Source organism: Triturus cristatus, chromosome 4_2, assembly GCF_964204655.1.
Source record: "Triturus cristatus chromosome 4_2, aTriCri1.1, whole genome shotgun sequence".
Classification (NCBI taxonomy): domain Eukaryota; kingdom Metazoa; phylum Chordata; class Amphibia; order Caudata; family Salamandridae; genus Triturus; species Triturus cristatus.
The window spans coordinates 42,294,440-42,314,785 of NC_140586.1; the positions used below are offsets into that span (position 1 = coordinate 42,294,440).

The 20,346-nt window shown below is 43.4% G+C and overlaps 1 protein-coding gene across 1 annotated transcript in view; it reads left to right on the forward strand.

Annotated features, from left to right (window-relative positions):
• Positions 1-469: 469 nt before the first annotated feature.
• Positions 470-20,346, forward strand: part of NR4A1 (nuclear receptor subfamily 4 group A member 1) — an 85,341-nt gene continuing 65,464 nt past the window's right edge. The window contains exon 1 of the mRNA XM_085600353.1: positions 470-740. The gene's annotated coding sequence lies outside the window, so the exon portion shown is untranslated. The remainder of the gene's footprint in view (positions 741-20,346) is intronic.

The following is a 20,346-nucleotide window of genomic DNA, read 5'->3' on the forward strand; positions in this document are numbered from 1 at the left end:
TGCGCTCTACGGTGGAGGAGGGGGCTTTAGGTCAAGGGTCACGGGCATTAGTAGTACGACTGTTGTGCATGCCAAGTAGTGTGCGTTCAGTGTTTCCGGAGACGCATCCCACGAGGTCCCAATCTATCTCTGTTCATGGCCCTCTTCGCTCGTGTTTACCTCGGTGGCTGCATTCTTGAGGGGTGGGGGAAGAGGATAGAGTAATCCATTCCGGTTCCCATTCTTCTGCGTAGAAGAGTCTGGCGTGAGCGCGTGTAGTATTTCTCCGTCGAGGGCCCCCGGGCGGGGGGGGAAGGCCTCAGTCACAGACTCTATTCCAGGCCCCGCCGCCTCAGCTGCTATTTTTAGCCCATTGATGCTCGAAGGGATTCCACTGACGTCCATGGAACGCACTGTTGACGTCACCGGCTGCTCCGCCCTCCTCTCCCCCCCGGCGGCGGAGGAATCTGCGGGTGGTTATGTGAACCGCACTATGGTGCGTGGAAGATGGCGGAGGGATCCGGAACGGACCCACACTGGGAAAGATGATGAGCCTAAGGGGCCCCTTGCGCCCCCTTACCGGCAGTTAGATTACAGCACCCCCCACGCGCCGTGGTCTCTACCCGGAAGTCACCAGTCTCCCTAATCGGTGGCACGAGGGAGCCCTGAACACCCTTTCCCCAACTCTCTTGATCGCTGGGCGAAGAACCCTCGCCCCCACCCTCCGGAGCAGCTATGTCTCGTCATGAAGGCGGGGGCAGGTGAGTGAGTTAGTGTACAAGATTCAAGTGTTTACATCACGTTAACATTTTGAAGCAGGTAAGGAGTTTTAGAGGAGTGCATTTAAGTAGAGAAACCCCTGAAAAGGAGAAAGCTACAAAGGAGAAGGCTACTATAAAAGAGTTTTGCCTTAAAATTCTCACTGCCTTAGCTTACAGCATTGGTACATATATAGGTGGGTAAAGTTTTAAAGGTGGGGTACTGGTATGGTATTGATATAGCACTCCTTAACCCCTTTTAATGCATAAATGACTTTCTCATACACGCCAGCTTGATCAAACTGGGTAGTTAGAGATTTTGAAAAAAATTTAAAATAGGGGAGCATTGTCCCCATTCGCTTATGTTCAAGCACCTAAAATAAAGCTATTTTTGTCTTAAAAAATTGGTAGTCCTTCCCCCTGAATAATTTGGTCTATTGGCATGCATGCTTTCTGAACCATTATAGAGCAACTCTGCATCATAGCTATAGTGCTTCGTAACCTTGACGAGGTGGGGGAGCTCTCAAGTGGCATAGTTCCATGCAGGAAAGGAAAATTCAGTCCTTTTGTTTTTTTCATTGCTTGCTTGGATTTTTTAGTGCTCTTTAGCCTAGTATAAAACCTTGAGTACAAGGAACATAATTCAAAGAAATTGGAACTGCGAAACTAGAGAGCCCTGGCCTCTAGTTCTGCATAAAGTTCTTGGGTGCCTTTAAAAGTACAAATTTGAATATGTGTTGTTTGTAGTTAGGCCTATGTGAACTGTAATGGGTGACCTATTTTGGAAATGTAGTGTGATCATAATGCCTAGAGCACCTCTGCGTTTAACCATGCATAGAGGAATCGTGTCACTACAGAGGAGGAGTGTAAGAGGATGGTGGGGTGCATATATTACCTGGTATTACTTCTGATTTTATCTCACTTGGTATTATGCCTCAGAAAATAAACAGATTTTAATGTTTGTTCAAACTCATTGTAGTTGCTGGTGATCCTTATTTTCTTTGTGTGCATGTTCCAGATCTTGAAAGTAACTACAGAGAAAGAACTGACCAAAGAAATGCGTTCTTTTAATATAAAAAATAAATTGGGAGTATTTGGGGAGATTGTCGGGAGCAGTGCTGCACAGCGTCTGAGAGTCCACTTTTAGCATTAAAGCCTGAGCTTTGATCAAAAGAAGATCTAGTCCTGATCATTTGATCTTCGGTTGGACAGTGCAGAGTGCTTTTAATGTGATTTCTCTAGTCACAGAGTCCGTGCGTAGCCGTGAGGAAATGGGTGATGTAATTGTGCCTGCTCAAGTATAGCACTTGTCTAGTTTTAAGTATTCTTGATCCATAGAAATTTGCCGAGTAGGTGTTTTGGGAGCCCAGTGTAAAGCCACTGGCATACTCGATGCATGACATCACGGGTACTCTGGCGACCAGGACCCCGTTAGCTTAGAAAAGATGCTGTGCAAAAGTCTAATTGTGAATATTGCATTGTTGGTCCCTTGGTTGACCTGTGGTGGAAGACCATATTAACTCCTAGGTGCGTTACTATTGTAGCAGTGTTTGGAGAGGCCCAATATCCTTTGACCAGACGGTGGTGTGGCTATATTTTTGCTGTGTTCTATAAGCGAGGAAGTCTCTTTTTAAAGATTTTATTTTCACAGGATTCTGTTGCATCCTCGTGCCTATTGCCCTCAATAGTAATGAAAATTCAGCTGTGTCCAGGTCTCATGGTTTTTCTAGCTTTAGGATGAGCTGAGTGTTGCCAATATGGTTCTAGCAATTATAATTGAGAGTTTCTTGTGTTTCCTGTCAGTGGGTACAGGGAAACATTACATAGCAAGGGAGCTATGGTAGAGTTTTGGGGCCACCTACTCAATTAGTAAACTAGTGTGCAGAACAAAGTAAGCATGAAGATTTGGTCTGTTTCTGCATGGTATGTCTTAAACCATTTAAGAACTGTTCATTGGTTTCCACTGAAGCTCAACATTTGGAGCCGTGGCTGACTGTGCCGAAGGCCGATGATGAGTTGGATGAGAGGGCAACCGCACATTTATAACCCATATTCTTCGGTTCAGCAAAGATTGCAATGGACACCAATTTAGTGCCTTTTCCTGGCAAGAAACCAGTCTATCAGAGAAGAGGTGGTTTTATTTGAGGAAATCCGAGATTTGTATGTAAGCTGCTTTAAAAAAAAAAAAAAAAAAGTTTAAACAAGTTTTATTGTTTTCAAACACATACACCACAATTGTTGCAATAGCACCACAGTGCAGATATCACAGCCCAAAGTTATAAATCCAAACCATAATATTTCCCCCAGATCTTCCCTTGTTTTTGTGGCCAACCTCTTGCAGCATAAACAGGCTTCTACTGCTGGGCGCACCAGTCTACACCCACTCTCCATTCGGCCAAAGAGGTGGTCTGGGGTGATCCCAATGAAAGCTGATTTATTCATTTTTTTTAATGAGTTTCCCAATGAACGCTCTATCGGATTTTGACGTATAGCTTCCCGAGTCAGAATCATTAAGCCCTTGCTTCTTATATTGTGGCTTAATATACGAAGTGCTAAGTCTGTTGGTAAAATCTCCTATTGATACATGCAGAGTTTGCTTAAGTAGTTTTGGTGCTTGGAATATGAGTGAATGAGATGACACCGTTTTTTCTTCATGAAATGGCCCTTTAGACTGCTTACTTTTTCAATAAAATAATCAATCAGTGAATTGAAGAGCTCTTCCAAGTAATTTTCGTGGTTTGATTTGGAATCCTGGCCCCAGAGCTCATGGTTTTAAAAGACTCTTTAGTTTGGCATGGAGGATCAGAGAAACTCCCTGAGAAGTTTGATCACTTGACTTCCTTTATTGTTACTTTGTATAGTGTGTACGGTCTCTTTTTTCTTTTTTTTGTCAGTGCTGTGTGTTTTTCTTCAATTCGTAATTATTTCTTTTTTGTAATTTTACACCTGAATTGAACCAGCCCACCATCTGGCAATTCCAGTTTTGTGAGACTTTGTTGAAACTGTTTGTGAACCATTGGCCGAATTGATTAACAGTCATCCAGTGGTCATTTGCCAGCTAGCTGTACCCAAAGTACACTCGGGATCACATTTTTCTCATGGTCTTTTCTGTGTGTTTGTATTGGATGCTGAAGGGTAGGGAAATGTGAAGAGAAGGTTGATTTCTAAGGTGAGGGTTTGACGATCATCACAGTTAGTGGAAATGTTTCTTGTGACTGAAATCAGTGTTGTGGTTAGAGGGCAGGGTCTTATTACTAGAATCTCTAGCCACTCAGGTAGGAGCTACAATCTTTATTTCTTGTTAGACCCTCAGTTTACAGCAATAGCAAGTAGGTCCTGTTGGGTCTTCATTCTCCCTACAGCTGTTCCCACTGGCGGCCGCCACAATCAAAGGGTGGAGGGGAGGAAGGCGGAGAAGGGAGTGTGGTAAGGTGTTAATAATAAAGTATATTAAAAAAAAAAAAAAAAAAGGTATTTACCTTAAGCTGTCGGATTGGCCTGAGCGGGCTGAAAAGATGCTCCGCTCAGGACAGGGAGTCTGTGGGGTTTCTCCATCCCAGCTGTTGAATACAGCTGGGTTGGTGAAACCTGAGTGCGCATGTTTGTTTGGCCGGCCTGAGACTGCCGTCAAACACACAAACCCCAAACTTAGAAGTGCACATAGCACTCCTCGACCCGCCCCTCCCTGCACGCGCTGGCTTATGAAAAAGAAAACTATAATAGAACATTTTATTTTTCACCTGCCAGCTCTGAGCAAGGCAGTGGGGCGACGCTCCTCAGTCATTGTGAAGGAGGTGCCGCCTCCTGTCCCTATCACATGGCTTCCCCTGCAGACTACAGGCCAACTTTCTATTACATTAATAATTCTGCATTCCACTTTCGGCATTCCAGACATCATCTCAGACATACATGGAATGGGAACACACAGGATAATACCAACCTTCCTTTCCTACAAACAACAAAAATAAGTATTTTTCTTGCAAATAAAATATAGGCACAAGCATTCACAAATATTAAATCTCTAACTTGTGTAACTTACATATTCATGCAACAATATCCTCTTAATCTCTCCAGTACCCATGCAGAGGCACAAAAGCAAAAAATAAAAGTCACAGAAACTCGGCAACTGGTCAAGACATGAGGCTCCTCACACCACGTGCCAAAGAAAGGAACAAGACAACAACTAGGTTGTGATAAGCTGTTGCACAATGATCCAAGACGTGAGAGTCTTGCTACTTCCGCGGACATGAGGTCCTACTACTACGTCTATACACTCTGACGCCTCACACCATTTATTCACAAAGGACATGGAGTCATGGTTTCCCAGTCAGACGTCAGCGGGGGCATGCAACCCACCTGCTTCTTCAACAAGGGTTTCCCCATCATACCCCAATCTGCATGTACAATCCAAATTACAAATGGAAAGTATAACTATACATTACCTTAACTCAAAACTCCCTTGACCAGACTTCAGCACAAAACTTGGATTGCAACTACTCTCATTCGCAATTTCCCCAGACATCCGCATAAGGTAACTAAACAATGCTGCGCAACAAACCTTCACACCTTCTGCATCTTCCACAAGCAAGGACAGCACACAACACCACAACACACGGGCACACAAAAGTGTAACCTAAAATCTAACAAACCAACTCCCAGTTACACTAGCTGGGCAGACCAATATGATCATGTGCTAAATAAAGCACATAATCTGCACCCTGTACCGTCTGAAAACTGACCAGAAAAAGTCGGTGTCTTCCGAACATTATGGTGACAGCCTCCAGTAGAAGCTTTTAAAAATAAATAAATTATTAAGCAGTTTCGATCATACACAAAAAGGTTTCCACAATACTCTTAGTTGCACTTGTATTACGCATAATATAAATATATACTTATAAAAATATTGCAAATATAAATATGGCTAATTAAAAAAGCTTATTCAAAATGAGTACAGAGAATTCATGTAAAATTAAAACTGCCAAATAAAATGCTCTATCAATTTCTACATAAAATCACATAACCTTGCTCCTCAGGAAAAAAGTACCTAAGCTCTTCATATTTCCTCAGTTCATTAGTTCTTCTGCCATATAGATATTCAACCTTCCTTAAGCTTTGCATTTTTGCCTGCCATAGACTAAACAAAGGAAATCTTATAGATTTCCAATGTTGCAAAATTAATGATCGTATTATTGAGATTGATATCAAAATATTCTTCTGCTTTTTAGTTGTGTCCCATTATTATCTAGAAGGCCAAATAACTCTATTGATGGTTCTGGTGCCACCCTTTTTGCAAGCCGCTGGCTTATAAATCCTAATATTTGGCTCCAGAATGTCTCCAGTGCTTGACAGGCATAAAATGTGTGACCTCAGTGCCCTGGTACTATTATGTTGCATCTAAAACATTGATTTGAGACTTTGGGAAAATATTTATGTAGAAACTGTGGCATATAGTAAAATATCCATCTGGCAAAGAATTCCATTCTCTTAAAATTGGCAGCTCTAAAATGCTTATACCTTAAAAGCAAATTCTCTGACCATTGTTTAGGGAGAATTTTGCAGTCGTTGCTGTTTGGATTTTAAGTACAAAATTTGGGATCACGTGATCCTGCATGTCCTGATAAAATTGTTTATACCAGCTGCCAGTTCCTCAGAATTTATTCTTAAAAAAAAGGGCCGACACCTGCTGCATAAAATTCCCTAGGACTGTAGAAAAACTCAAGAAATTCATATTATGCGCAAAGAATAAAGCCACTCTTATTCCCTTGTAACATAACTTGATCCCAGGTCTTCCATGTATTAATTTTTCTTTATTGCATGATTTGTTAAAAAACCTTTGCTACAGTATATAGAGACAGAGGTTTATTGCTAGGTACTAACCTTGACAATAGAGTTAAAAACATAATTATGTCCTTGGGTACTGGCTTTGACAGTGAAGTTAAGAACATCATTAAAACCTAAAGTCTAAAAATGTATTCAGTTTTGGCTTAAGCAGTTGGGAATCAAAAAAGAATCATTGCGACATAAAAGCCTCTTGCCTGGTGCACAGTCCATGATTCTCTGTGAATTATGTTTGTTTGAAGAAAAGAGTTTGGCATCTTCCTAATGAAGGGGAGAGGTTGAAGAAAACTGTATAGACAAACTCCTCTTGTGCCGTGTATTGATTGGAAGTCGAAAGCATGTCTGTTGGTCGATGCCTGGAGGCAATAGGCTCAGTGAAGGCGAGGAGACAGGTTACCTCTCTGTCCATTGTGTGCACATCTTACCTCCTCTAGCTTCTTGATCAAGCGATCCATAAATCTGACCAAAGCATAGTTCGGGGTAGTAGTCAAGGGGTCAAAACAAGCCAAAACCGCTCCTCTGCAGGATCTTGTATCTTTTGCAATCCAAACCCTTCGTAGCAGGGCCCTTCTATCTTCTAAGAGATTGGAACACAGGAATATTACGTGTATTATGTCCTCCTTCTGTTGGCTGCAGAGCCGACACATTTCCAGAGCAATGTCTTTTCCATTTTGGGAAGTGACAGGATAGGGGGATCACCCCCATTCTCAGCTTTAGAAACTGTAGCTTAATGCGTTTGTTAAAGGTGATCGTTGGGTAGTGTTGGGGTTTCAGTTGTAAATAGGTGCGTAAAGTCATCCAACCATGATTCCGAACAGAGAGGCTGGCCCTATCTTCTAATGAGGAAAGTCGGTTCGTACTGATTTTTGCTAACCTCTTGAATTCGTGTTGGCTGACACGTAGGTCCCAAAGGGGTGTCAAGCCAGGAGAACTGAGGGCTCGGGACAGGTAATGGTAACCTGCCGACCTGCGATTTGTATTCAAGTGGATCCATAGGTCGTGGGCCAGAGTGCCTTCCTTAGATGCCCTAAGCTTGTGGCAGCTTATTAGGAAGGCCGCCATACTGGCCAGTGCCTGTCTGCAGATGTCAAATTCCAGTCTAATTTGTGCTGGTGATGTGTAAGAGGGAAGCTGGAAGAATGTTCTATAAATGTTTGCGACTACTTTGTCCACTTGCCCACTGCCCCGCCCTTTCAGAGCCTCATACCCATATGTTAGGGTTGGAATAATCTTTGCCTGGGCCACCTGGAGGATTGGAGCAAAGGAAGGGCCATTTAGTCTTTTGTAGACAGATCTAAGTGCGAAAGACAGCGCAATACCTTTATATTTTAGGTCCGCCAACTGACTCGCGTACCTGCCGTTGTTGTTGAAGAGGACGCCTAGATATTTGTGTCATCTGGTTGCTTCTATTCTTTCCTGATGTAGGGACCATACTGGCTTTTTGGTCCCAGTTGTGCGGACCGTAAGGATTTTGGTTTTCTTTTTATTTATCTATAAGCCATTCCTATTTGTGTATGTGGCGGTCGCTTACAGGAATGTTGTAGGCCAACCTTTGTACGGCTGAGAGGAACCAGGTCGTCGGCATAGAGTAGGTTGGATAAACGGAGGCCTCCCAGTTTGGGTGGATGCGAATTGACTGAATCGAGAACTGCAGAGAGGTCGGACAGAAATAGGTTGAAAAGCATAGGAGCAAGGACACAGCCTTGCTTAAGGCCTTGCGTTATTATTATGGGTCGGGACAGATGCAAACCGTCCCCAATCTTCATCCTGACCCACGTGTCGTGATGCAAGAGCTGCAAGGCCCTGGGTAGGCTGTTTAGAATGTTGAGCAGGAAGAGTTTCTGCCACAGCTTCCTTCTGTTGACCGTGTCGAAGGCAGATTTGTAGTCTATAAAGCCCATGTATATGGGGCTAATATTGGATTTGGCCTGGTCGATTAAGAAAGAAAGTGTGATAAGATTTACTGATGTCCCGGTGTTGCTTGTGAATCCTGTCTGGTTTGGTCGTATGATTAAATTTGACTCAGTCCATGATCGTAGGGAGTCCAGCCGTACTCCTGTGAAGTATTTCGCTTCATTGTCAATTAAGGCTGGTATCAAGCTCTTTTCTAAAATAGATAAGTAGAGAGGGGCTAGTCGAGTGGCCCAGAAAGCTGAATCCTGGTGGTATTCTGGTGATATTCCACCTGGGCCAGGGGCCCCGTCCTTGTGTCCCTTTGCAATTTGCTTTTGGATTGATGCGTCTGTAAAAGAGAGTCTAAGAGATGACTCGTTGTGGGTAATGGTTTGAACCTCCCGGGCCTTGCTACCCATACGGTCTTCAATCTGTTCTCAGTTCTGGTTTGACAATGGAAGGACATTGAAATGGTCATGTAGAAAAGGTAACACTGTGACTCCGAGATATTACAGGAGGCTACCTTAGGAGGCACGCCCTCTAGGCCGTTTATGGTGTGCCAGAACCTAGCGGAGTTGCTGGTCCTTATGTCGTGAAGTAGTTTGGCCAAAATGAGTTCCAGGTGTTCCTTCGATGTTTACATTTGGCCACCTTCAAATGTCTACGCGCCCCTCTTAATTTGCCTATTATTTTTTGATCCATTGGTGTCGTTTTGACTTTTTGCTACAGCCTATTTATACTTTGTATTGCGGGAGTGGAGAAGTTCACTTGTATGGACCCATTCACTTGTATGCTCTGTATTGGTCTTGCAAACCAGGCCGCCAATTTTTCCGAGAACGTTGACCAGTTGGCGAGTGGGTCTCCCTCTGTCCCGTAGATGTTGACAAGTAATTGCTTGGCTTTTATCGCCAAAGTGGGAAGATTGTTTGCAGTGCACTTAATACGTTTTAAGTTAATGGTATGACTTTCAAAGTCTTGGCCCGCTGCCGTATCATGTTGCAGCAGCCTAATGTTGAGGGAGAGCTCTTGCGGACGGTGATTACTGTCCATTTTATTGCCAAAACCAAATGTGGAGACTTGATTCAATGGAGGGAGGCTGGCAAATGTGGAGACTTGATTCAATGGAGGGAGGCTGGCAAACAAGTAATCAATCAGGGAGGCCCCGGTTTTGGTTAAGTAAGAGAGACCAGGTGGCTTGTCAGGATGAAAACGGCCATTAAGGGCTCTTCAACAGAGATGTTCCAAATTGTCTTGAAGGGCTCGCTCCTTGGGCCTACTTTGCCCCACCCGGGGCGATCTTGCGATGGGATGGCCCAGTCGCCTTCCTGCGGCTATGTTATCTCATTAGCGTGAAGATCGGATATCAGCCCCATGTTGAAGTCTCCTGAGATTAAAATGTCTGTGTTGGGATTTCCAGATCTCGCTTTTAGTACCATTGAAGTCAGCTCCTCAGTTAGCGCTGACCTAGAGGCCGAGTTTGGGCGGATTTAAACATTCATCAAGGTTAGACTCCTTGACTGGCCATTGGGGGTTCTAAGTGAAGTGCGTACTACATGAAGCCCTGGGGTACCACTTCCATGATCCCAAGAGCGGATTGCGCTGTCGATACGTAGATTGCTAGACCTCTCCTACTACGGCCAAGGGTCTTTAGTTTGGTTGCAGAGTTTGATGGATTTTGAACCCTTCTTAGGTGGTGTGGCTTATGAAGCCATGTCTCTTGCAATAGAATTATTTCAAAGGAACGTAAGTAGGATACAGTACCCTGGTCACTCAGTTTATTTGCTAGGCCGTTAACATTCCAGGAACATATCTTAAGTGGGCTTCCTGCAAGGTCGACGTTGCCGCTGCTTTATTACCGTAGCAGTCGAGTTGAGTTCAAAGTCCCCGACAACCATGACCAGGTGTCGACTCTAGCTGGTCCCACAGATTGAGCGTGGTGGCCACCACTTATGTTCCTTAGGCTAATGACAGGGGTTTTGCTTAGGGCGCTCCTTAGGACCGAATAGACCAGTCTTGGCGGCGCTCTTGAACTCGCCACGTATGGTGCGGTATCGAGGATGTAAGGATAGCCTGGTTCCTTCCCAGAGATAAGGGAAATGCCCCACTGCTTAAAGATGTCCATGTATCTCAGGATCTTATTTACTAACTCCGTTGATCGCCAGGTGACTTTAGTGGATTCATTGGACTGTCCTAACCCTGGTGCGATGAACTCAATGAAGAGTAGCTCATGGGATGTGACTTCTTCCATCAGGCCTGTTGCTTGTATTAACTTCAGGATATTCCCCCGATTTAAGATGTCGAAACTGCCTTTTGACTTGTACTCTGGATAAAATAATATATATGCAGATGATGTGTGTGCTGACTGTGTATAGGGGTGGCCGTCAAGTGTAATTGCAGGTAGATTGTTCCCTCAGGGAAGGTGTGGTTAGTTAGACTGGGTTCCAAGGAAGAGTCTGCCCACACGGAGGCTGCCCCAGGTAGGCCCAGAGTTACCACCACCTGATTGCTGCGGTGCATAGAGGCGCTTCCCACAGGCATATTGGAGACTGTAACAGGATTTACAGTTGGAAGGGGTGGAGGAAGAGTGACGCATGGTTCTTTTGGACTCCTTAAGGCTGTGATGGGGTAGTGCGCGAGGCGCTGGCTTGTGCAGGTTCTTCAAGGTAGGTTGTTTCATGTCTAACAGTTCTATTGTTACTGGCAAGTGGTTCTGTTGTCAAGGTGCTTCTTCACCACTTGGCAGAGGTACGGAATCCAAAACTTGCCATTGGGTATTGGCGGAGGCCTCAGGGGAGATCCTTATTGCTGTAGCCTTTGCCTCAATAGGTGGTGAGATTGCACTCTGTTGCTTTTTAACCTGATTAGGAGTACAAGTTGAGTTATCCATTTCCTTTGCTGACTCGCTGGGCCGATTTAGGTTCTTGTGTCCAGTCTAGTCTACACGAGTTCTGGTGTTAAAACGTGAATAGTGCGCTGATTCTTATGTTGTAGGTCGGATCTTATTTCGACCTTTTCTCGTTTTTGCTAGTTTCACCTTGCGGTCAACCTCCTCCATTTTCTGGTCTGGTGAGTGTGTGGGAATAGACTCTAAGTTATCGGCCGCTGTGGGCCCTTGCGGATTGTTACTTCCGCCACAGCTGTCTGATATGCCCTGAGGCTGTGATGGGTCAATGTTCGAACTCCCCATTGCCCCTGGTAGTAGCCCCTCTTGCAAGTTGTTTGTTGGGTTTTCACCCAAGACCCAGACTCTTTCGCTTGCTGTAGTGGACTTTGCATTGTTATGTTCCTTTAGGTCCACAAAAAGCTTTGACATCACATCCAGGAGTGCACTTAGTTTTCCTAAAATTGGCAAGCAATTGCAGCTGTGGGGCGGGTGTTTGGCATCTGCCTGGGCCCGTTTTATCAGATTATTTAGGTTTGTGGTTTTTTTCGTCTATGCTGGCAACATATACGGACAGGGTGTTTAATAAACGTATTTGTATATCCATTTTGTTGGCTTGGAACGTCATAGCGCCCACTGACATCTGTAGAATGTGCAAGACTGTGGACCAGGCTGACTCTTGTTTGTGTTCCTCATTCCCGTTTGAAGCAGATGAGGGAGCGAGGTTGTGGGGGGCTTCTTTTCCACAGGATGAAAGCATGATTTCCCACTCTTTAGATTGAAGGTAGGAGAGGTCCTTTTCAGGATCGGAGGAGTCCTCGTCATAGGGAGATAGCAGAAGTTGTCCCTGCCCCAGTGAGATCAGTTGACTGGGGGTGAGTGCTTGCAATGTTCAACACTCCGTCCATCATCCCCTTTTGGTTTTGCTTTGTTTGCCCTAAGTTGGCAGGGTATGCCCAGACGTGGGTCCCTTGCTCACTTTGCCACTGGATTCAAGCTAGCCTGGCTGATGACGGCTGATTAGCCAGAAACCGGTCCCAGGATGCTTGTTTCCAGTCCAGGGAAGACGTGGCTTGGCAATTCGGGCTGGACTGTTCCCATGAGGCACAGGGTCAGACTGATTTGCATATGGCCATGTCTGAACTGGGGTGGAGGAGTTGGCTAAAGAATGATGATGGATTAAACCCAGATCAGTTGACTGGGGGTAAGTGCTTCCAATGTTCAACACTCCGTCCATCAACCCCATTGGTTTTCCTGTGAGATGTGTGTCAGGCTTGCTCGCAGCATCCCTGTGTAGTGATGAATGCACTGTTTGATCACTTAATTGTTAATTCAGAGTTGCCCTTCTCGGGAAGGGAAGCCCACTTTTTTGCCTCTGCCTCTGCCTCTTTTTCCAAACTAAAAGAGCAGTGGCTGATATCTTCTCCACCCGAAGCTGAATTGGGAAGGGGCTGTGTGCAGTTCCATACTGGCGAGTTGGTGAGAGTACCATTACTATCTGAACTGATTATTTATTTATTTATTTATTTATTTATTTATTTATTTATTTGGAAGTTTATTCAGTTCTTTTGGTGATCCTGCTGTGCTCCAGATTTTGAGGTTTACATCTGAAGTTGGGCCCTCAGAACTGCCCAGGGGGGAGGGAGCCACCCCTGTGTCTTTGTGAAGCTGGCCCCTATCTTGTTCAGCAGGCTCTGAAAAGTCACTTGTGCCTAGGTGGTTTGCTAAATTATAGGATAGGGGTTTAACGTTGTAGCCCACCTTACTGACAATCACTGTTGGGCCTGAGGGGGTGAGGATAGTTAGTCCCTTGATGCTCATATTGCTGGAAAAAAATGTCGGAGCCCCGTTTTTCAGATAGGCAAATTTGGACGTGATTTTTGGTTGGGAATAGGTGATCTTGGGGTCAGTGGACCTGGCTTTCAAGATGCGTGGATTGGAGTTGGTTGCTGTGCTGCTCCATGGTGTATTCGATGATAAATCGAGTATCTGGTCGAATGCTGCTGTGGGTTTCATGCAGTCAGCCCTCTGCTTCCTTTTCTTGGATGGGGCTGCCGGACCCCTCTGTTTCCCGTAATGCATAATTTCGGTTGGTGAGTTGCTAGAATTCCTGTGTTGGTGCCGCTGTGGGCTATTGTATTGCTAGAGTTCCTGTATGTTTGTACTGCGGGCTGCACCCCTCAGCACCTCTTCTGCTGAAGTCCCGGGCTTTCCTGGCTTGGGGAGCCCTAAGGCTTGTGAAAAGAGTCTTTTAATGATCTTCTGAGGGCCTGCTGTGCCACTTTGCGATTTAGACTAGTTAAATCCTGATGTGACGAACTGCCGGGCTAGATGGAAGCGATGGTGAGTGGAGCCACAAGTGTGCTGCAGGCTGTGCCTGAACTAGTTCCAGGCCGTCTCCGCGGTCCACCTGGTGCCGCTCTCCGCGGCAGCCAAGTAGCGACTGCCACACTCTTTTTTATATCTTGTGTTTTTGGCATTTCTTAGTTTTTAAGAAATATGAAAGTTGAAGCTCGGCCTCCTTTAGCATTAATCTAAGAAAAAAGTTATCAAAAAACAATTATTATACAGTTGGGAAATGCTTTCTAATAAGGCAGCTTACAGTACAAGCAAAGATCGGGTAATGCCAGGCCCCCTGATCTTTATTTAGTTGAATATTAATCGGCTGAATGCAACGACGCTGATATCTCCTCAAGAACTTCCTAATTAATACATCAATCTCTTTAAAATATTCCTCATTTAACTTAATCGAAACATTTAAAAATAGAAATGAGAATAGGGGTCGAATCATCGTCTTAATTAGTGAAACTCTACCTGTAATCGATAAGAACAAAAAATACCATCTATCCAGCAACTTTTCCCCTTATTCAACATAGATCTGAAGTTTAACTTTAAAAAAATCAGAAACATTAGATGTGACAAACTCCTAAATATTGAGTGCTGCATCGGAGAATACTGGTCCCCTGATTTGGATTGGGAGATCTGACTCTTTGGTGTTAAACAAAAAAAATTCAGATTTACTGTGATTAATCATAAATCCTCATATTAGATTAAAGTCACTCATCTGATCAAAAGCTCCCTGGATATTTACTTCTTCTGTTGCTAAATGAAAATAACAGCAAACCAATTTAACTTGAATGCACCAGGGTCAGTATGTAAAAGCACTATCACTTCATAGTAATTAAGCCAATGGTTCGATTAAAAGTAAATAAAATAGGCTACAGTGGGCATTCTTGGCGAGTGCCATGGAATGTTGTAATTTGGCCAGCTTCGCTAGAATTGATGATGATTCACTCAATAGCCCTGAGTATTAATTTATTAAAATTTGAATAAACTGTTCTGAAAAACAAAAGGCTCTCTGCATGTGAAACAGGACTGACCAATTTACTAGGTGAAATGCTTTTTTAGCATCTATCATTATAATAGCAGCTTTGATATTAATTTTAAAATAATCGATATCCTGTATTAAATACTTGGTATTAATCATCATTTATCTCTGAGGAATAAATTCATTTTGATCCTTATGGATCAAATTTTGGCCAACCAGAGTAATTTGATCAGTTAAATTCTAAAATAGTTTATGATCTGCATTAAGCAGACTAATAGGCCTATATGAGTTGGGGTTATTTGTTGGTTTGACTTTTTGAGAAAGCTTAATGAGATTGATTCTGAGAACGAGACATGGATAGAAGCATCTAAAATAATGTAATTAAACATAAAACCCTGGAGATGGGGAGAGCACTCCTTATAAACGTCAATAGGGATGCCATTGTTTCTATTTGCCATAGATGCCAAAGCCTCCTTAAATTCTTCTAATGTAACCAAGTTTTACAGTCTTCTGTTGATCACATAATAGTTTCAAGAGGTAGTGCCCATGAGTTTTCTTGCTTCAGTGCGAAGCAAAAAAACTCATTATTGCACCTTCCAAAGCAGATTCTCAGGCCTGATAGAGAGAAGTGTAGTGAGTCAGAAAATTCTTTTAACTACTATTACTGTTGTGGAATTGTTCATGACCGGATTCATAATCTCTGATGTTATTGCTATTCCATCTTCATCAAATAAACTTTATTAGATTCATTGAATCATAAAAGTAAGCATCATACATAAAACATCTTTAAAAAATTTCCAATACAACAATTTGGGGTGGATAAATACTTAAATTTCACAATATAAAAATGTAAAACATGATCTTAAGCTTTCAGGGTATCCTATCACTATCCGAAAATAACTGCATGGATTTAAACCCTTCAATCGCATTACCCGGATTTTCTAACACAATTCATAACGTTTCCTAATTGATAATGCAGTTCTAATAAAATTAAGCATAGCACTACAGATGGCAACCAAAGATAAAGATAATCAATAATTAAAACCCTCTTTATGCGAACTAGGACATCTTACTTTCGATGCCAAGGCTAAAATCTTCCCAATATGTTTGCTTTCTTCATAAACTGTCTGCACAGCTGTTACCTCATTTACTAATTCTTCTTTTAAAAAGAAAGTCATGTAGATTTTGCCGAGCTCAAATTAGTGCCTTGCTTGAGGAAAATGTTTGCAATTCTAAACATTACTGCATCCCCCTATCTAAATTCTCCTGTAGCATCTTGATTTCCTGGTTATGCAGTTTGTTTTACTGTGCTTTGTATGTGATTATCTGGCCCCTAAAACATACTTCAAATGTTTCCTAAACAATTACCATTGGGGCGGAAATATGTTTGAGCCAAGGAAATTCCTCAATAGACATCCGTGTTTCCTTCTTACAGTTGTCAGTGGATGACCAAGATCTATCTAAATTCCATCTATTACCGACACCTCTACTCAGTTCAACTTAGAGCTTAATTAAAACGACTGAATTTTCTGAAAACCCATTTCCTAGAATTGCTGTATTTATTCTAATTAATGATTGAGAGAGTTTTTAAAAAGTCATTCCCTTGAGGCTGATTTAAATTGCTTAGTAAAGCAGGTATATTGTCTGTTATAAAAATTCCCTACTCACCATAGTCCAATTTGATTCTCTCAATTATTGCAGCTGTCTTAGGTTTTAATTGTTTTTTTATCCATATGCAATTCGTACATCTCCAGGTTCTGTAAAACAATAAAGTCATCTCCCATTAAGATAGTGCCATTGCAGTTTAAAATTGAAGTCTAAATCTGTTGTAGAGATGCATTCTCATCCTCTTTAGGGTTGTAATAATTTATAAAAATTGAATTTCTGTGAATCCAAAGAACCATCATCCTCGGCCACCTTTCAAGATTCTCGTTTTAACAGTCACACTTTCCCAATTAGCAGCTCTTTAGAAAAATATTGCTAATTCTCTACATGAAACTCCTGCTGATTAAACATTGGCATTGCCAATGTCTTTTAGCCATGTTGTACAACAGCTTAGCTGCTGTTCAGCATGGCTAAAAGCTAGTGGCGTGGAGTAGAGAGGTGGAGATTGGCATTGTGTGGAGTGATTTTGAGTGGCATAGACTGAGTGGCTTAAAGTAGGGTGGCGTAGAGTACTATATGGTAGAGTGGAGTGGGATATAGTGATGTGGAGTAGCGCACAGTGGTGTGGAGTGTTGTAGAGTGGCATTGTGTAGTGTGTGAATACACAAGAATCACTATCCTAACAGTTCTCCAACCTAATGAACCTCACAGTTTGTGTGAAACAAAGTACATTTCTTAACAGAAGTACATCAGATAATACAAACTCTATGAATACCAATATTCTTGCTGACTAATTGAAAGTCCTCTTAACATTGCATTGGCAAATGCCATACAGGCAATTTATCGACTTGAAATGAGTTCAGGACACATTTTGTCTCTCTAATGTCCTAGAGATAGTCCTACTTCCGTTTCTAAATTATCCAGGTGGCCACTGAAAGTCTTTTCTCAACATCTCCAGAATTATCCTTCATAAAGTCAAAGTCTACGAAGCCATCCCCTCCACTCCGACATTTAGATCTGGAATCCAAGACATTCGTAAGTATCTCTCATGAGCAAGTTTTGTTGGTATGCCCCCCAAACACCACGCAATCTTCTTCCTGCACCAACTGACTCGCACTGGAGAGGAAAGTCCTCATTGATCTGGTGCTGCTTATTGTCAGATGTCCTTTGCCCGTTGCCTTGCCCACAGCGCTACCAGAAGCTGCTTTATCTCCTTTAGTCAATCCTCACTGGGCACCATAAAATAAGACGAAATCACACCGGACCCTCCAAAGGTATGCACCACTCTGTGTCACAGTCAGCTCATTACAGAAATCTTATTGATCACTCGCCAGCAATGCTCCTTATGTCACCATTTCATGTATAACTGCATGAAACTCTGTGGGTCACTTCAGAGTTCTGTTTACTGTAAAGGAAATGTTCTGCTGCTTCCCACTGTCTCCACAATGCTGTCTTTATAACACTATCTCCATATCATTGCCCTTAGGCTCAGGCCCATACACTCGGATTCATCACCTCAATTCAGAATTCTCCTCGGGTAGCTTCTTGTCTCTGCCAGACCTTGCCCACCTTTCTCACTGAGCCCCTTCTGCCCAGCAGCTTGAGCCGATCCCACTTGACAATGGATTTAAAGGTGGGCGGCTCCAAACTGGTCCTCCATGGTTTCAGGGCCATCTTTCTTCTCACAACCAGCCTGCATCTCTAGCTGAAACAGCTCAAAACTGCCACCAGAGTCTTAAGGCATTTTCACGCAGGTCCATAACTCTTCTCCAAAATGTTTGGCCAGAGGGTAGGGTCTTCATACCAGGGTCAGGCGCAACTCGGGTAGGAGGTAAATAATTTCATGTTAGGCTCCTGTTTTACAGTAACAGCAAGTAGGTCCTGTTGGGGCTTAATCCTCCCTCCAACACTCCATATCTCCTGTATTCCACTGCAGACAGCAAACCCACTTTCTATTGCATCATTCAGTCTCCACATTCCAAACATCAGCTCAGACATACAGAGAATGGGAACAGAAGAAATTGCAATCGGTCCTTTAGAGGGCTATGATGTATGGCTTGCCAAATTAGTTGCTGCAGTGACTAGTTGGAGGAAGTCAAAAGCTTCTTGCCTCATTCAGTCACCCAATCTTCTTTATTTGATTAAAAGTTCTTAATAAAATATACTGAAATTAACAAAACTTGATGCAAAACAAAGACTATTGAGCTTGTTCATTCATATTTCAAACTGTCTGATGAGCTACTTTTGGGAAATTACAATGTGGTTTAGCTTGGAGCAGGACATGCACCGTTACCAGGAGTTTGGGGACAGGGTGTGTCAAATGGCCAGTGATGAGCACATCAGCTGGATCTCTCATGTAGAGAAGTCTGTGAAAAGCATTATGGTGTTTATGAAATGATACAGCGGTATCCCAGTGGACAGAGCAGTGTCCTGATTGCAAAGTGAGTGCAAAATGACTGAAAGTAGGTGAGGACTGTCCTGAGAGCTTTTAAACCCTTCAGAAAGCTTGAAGGAAGATCTGTTGGGAATGTATAGGTCACACAAAGTATTTGCCGTGGTGTAAGTGGATGTGGGAACCAAATGGTTGAAGGTTGTATTCGTGAGAGAGAGCACATTATTAGTTGAAGTACAGGGTTGTTTGGGAGATTCTTTTAGGAGCAGGATTTCTTTCTTACTCAGTCACAGATAATTGGGTTTAGTTAACCAGACTCAAAATCCTGACTTTTCTCCATAGTAGCAGGGTGAAGCACAAAGACATTGACCTACAGCCCATAGTCTAATATGATCATTGAGTGTGCAAAACATGAACAGGCATTGGCAATGCCATTAGGTCTCGGCAATCGGAAAGCTATAGACGTTGGCAATGATAATGCATTGTGTATATTAATAAAAACCAGCCCCTGAGCCGTACACAAATAAATTACCATTGACAGCGCCTATAGCTCTCGGATTGCAGAGACTGACTGGCTTTGCCAATGCTTGTTGTTTTACTGACGTATTGAAACCTAGCGAATGTTTTCTCCTCTATATGTGCAACCAACAAAGGGCCTAGATTGTTGAAAGGTCGTTTGTTATAGTCTGCCTGGTTGCTACCTTCCCTGTAGCTGCTGTCGCTCAAAACAGGATGCAGTGGATGTGACTAGAACAAAACAAAATATTCTTTTTGGGAAATAAATCCCCTAAACTACAATGATGACTGGCCAAAGTTGTAAACCACTGCGAACAGAATAAAAGCTAGTGTTATTTAAGATAAATGTGCTTGGCATGTTGCCTGGCCCTAATGTGGACGCTGGTTCTACACATGTGCAGTGCATGGGGTGCTGCTCCTGAACCTTTGCCGGTAGGGGAATATGTTGGATGAATGACATCAGGCGGGGTGGGAAGGGAGGGTAGCACTGGAAACGATTAAAGGTTCGCCGCACAGTGTGTGTGCCCGGCCCATACCTCCGGCGCTCACTGAACAAAGCTGGAAGAAGGAAGCTTAATAAGAGGGGGAAGTGGAACCTTGGATATAGCCTTCCCTGCTCCTAAATATGGCAGCTCTGGGAGTGCTGCTGCTATTTCTCTGCTGGGGGGCCAGTGCTGGAAAACAGAGGTGCCCTGCCTCTCTGAGAATGGGGTGGTGGACATAGAACCAACACACAGCCTCCCTGGCGTCATCCCAGTGATTTTGGAATTGGTCTTGGAGGGCGTGGCACTATTCACAGTAGTGGCACGGCTGCTTGGGGTGGAAAACAAAGATGTGGTCTGGAAGTCCCGCCGATGAGGTGCACGCACCACATTGAACACGCATATATGAGGCATGGTCAGTCGAGGCGGGTAATCCTTCAGATGCCAGGGAAATTTGTTTCGTATTAGGAGGAGGGGAATTGTTGTGTGAAAGAGACAGCCATTGGTGGTTGCTTTGAGCGTAGCAGTGCGGTGGGGTAGGCACTGCAGGCTTCAAGGGAGACGGCTCTTTGAGCAGACGCTGAGCGCCTCGTGTTGTTAAAAGCTGTAATGTCCTGCCCAAAACAAGCAACTTTAGGATTAGTTTGAACCCCCAACACACCCGTGATAACAGA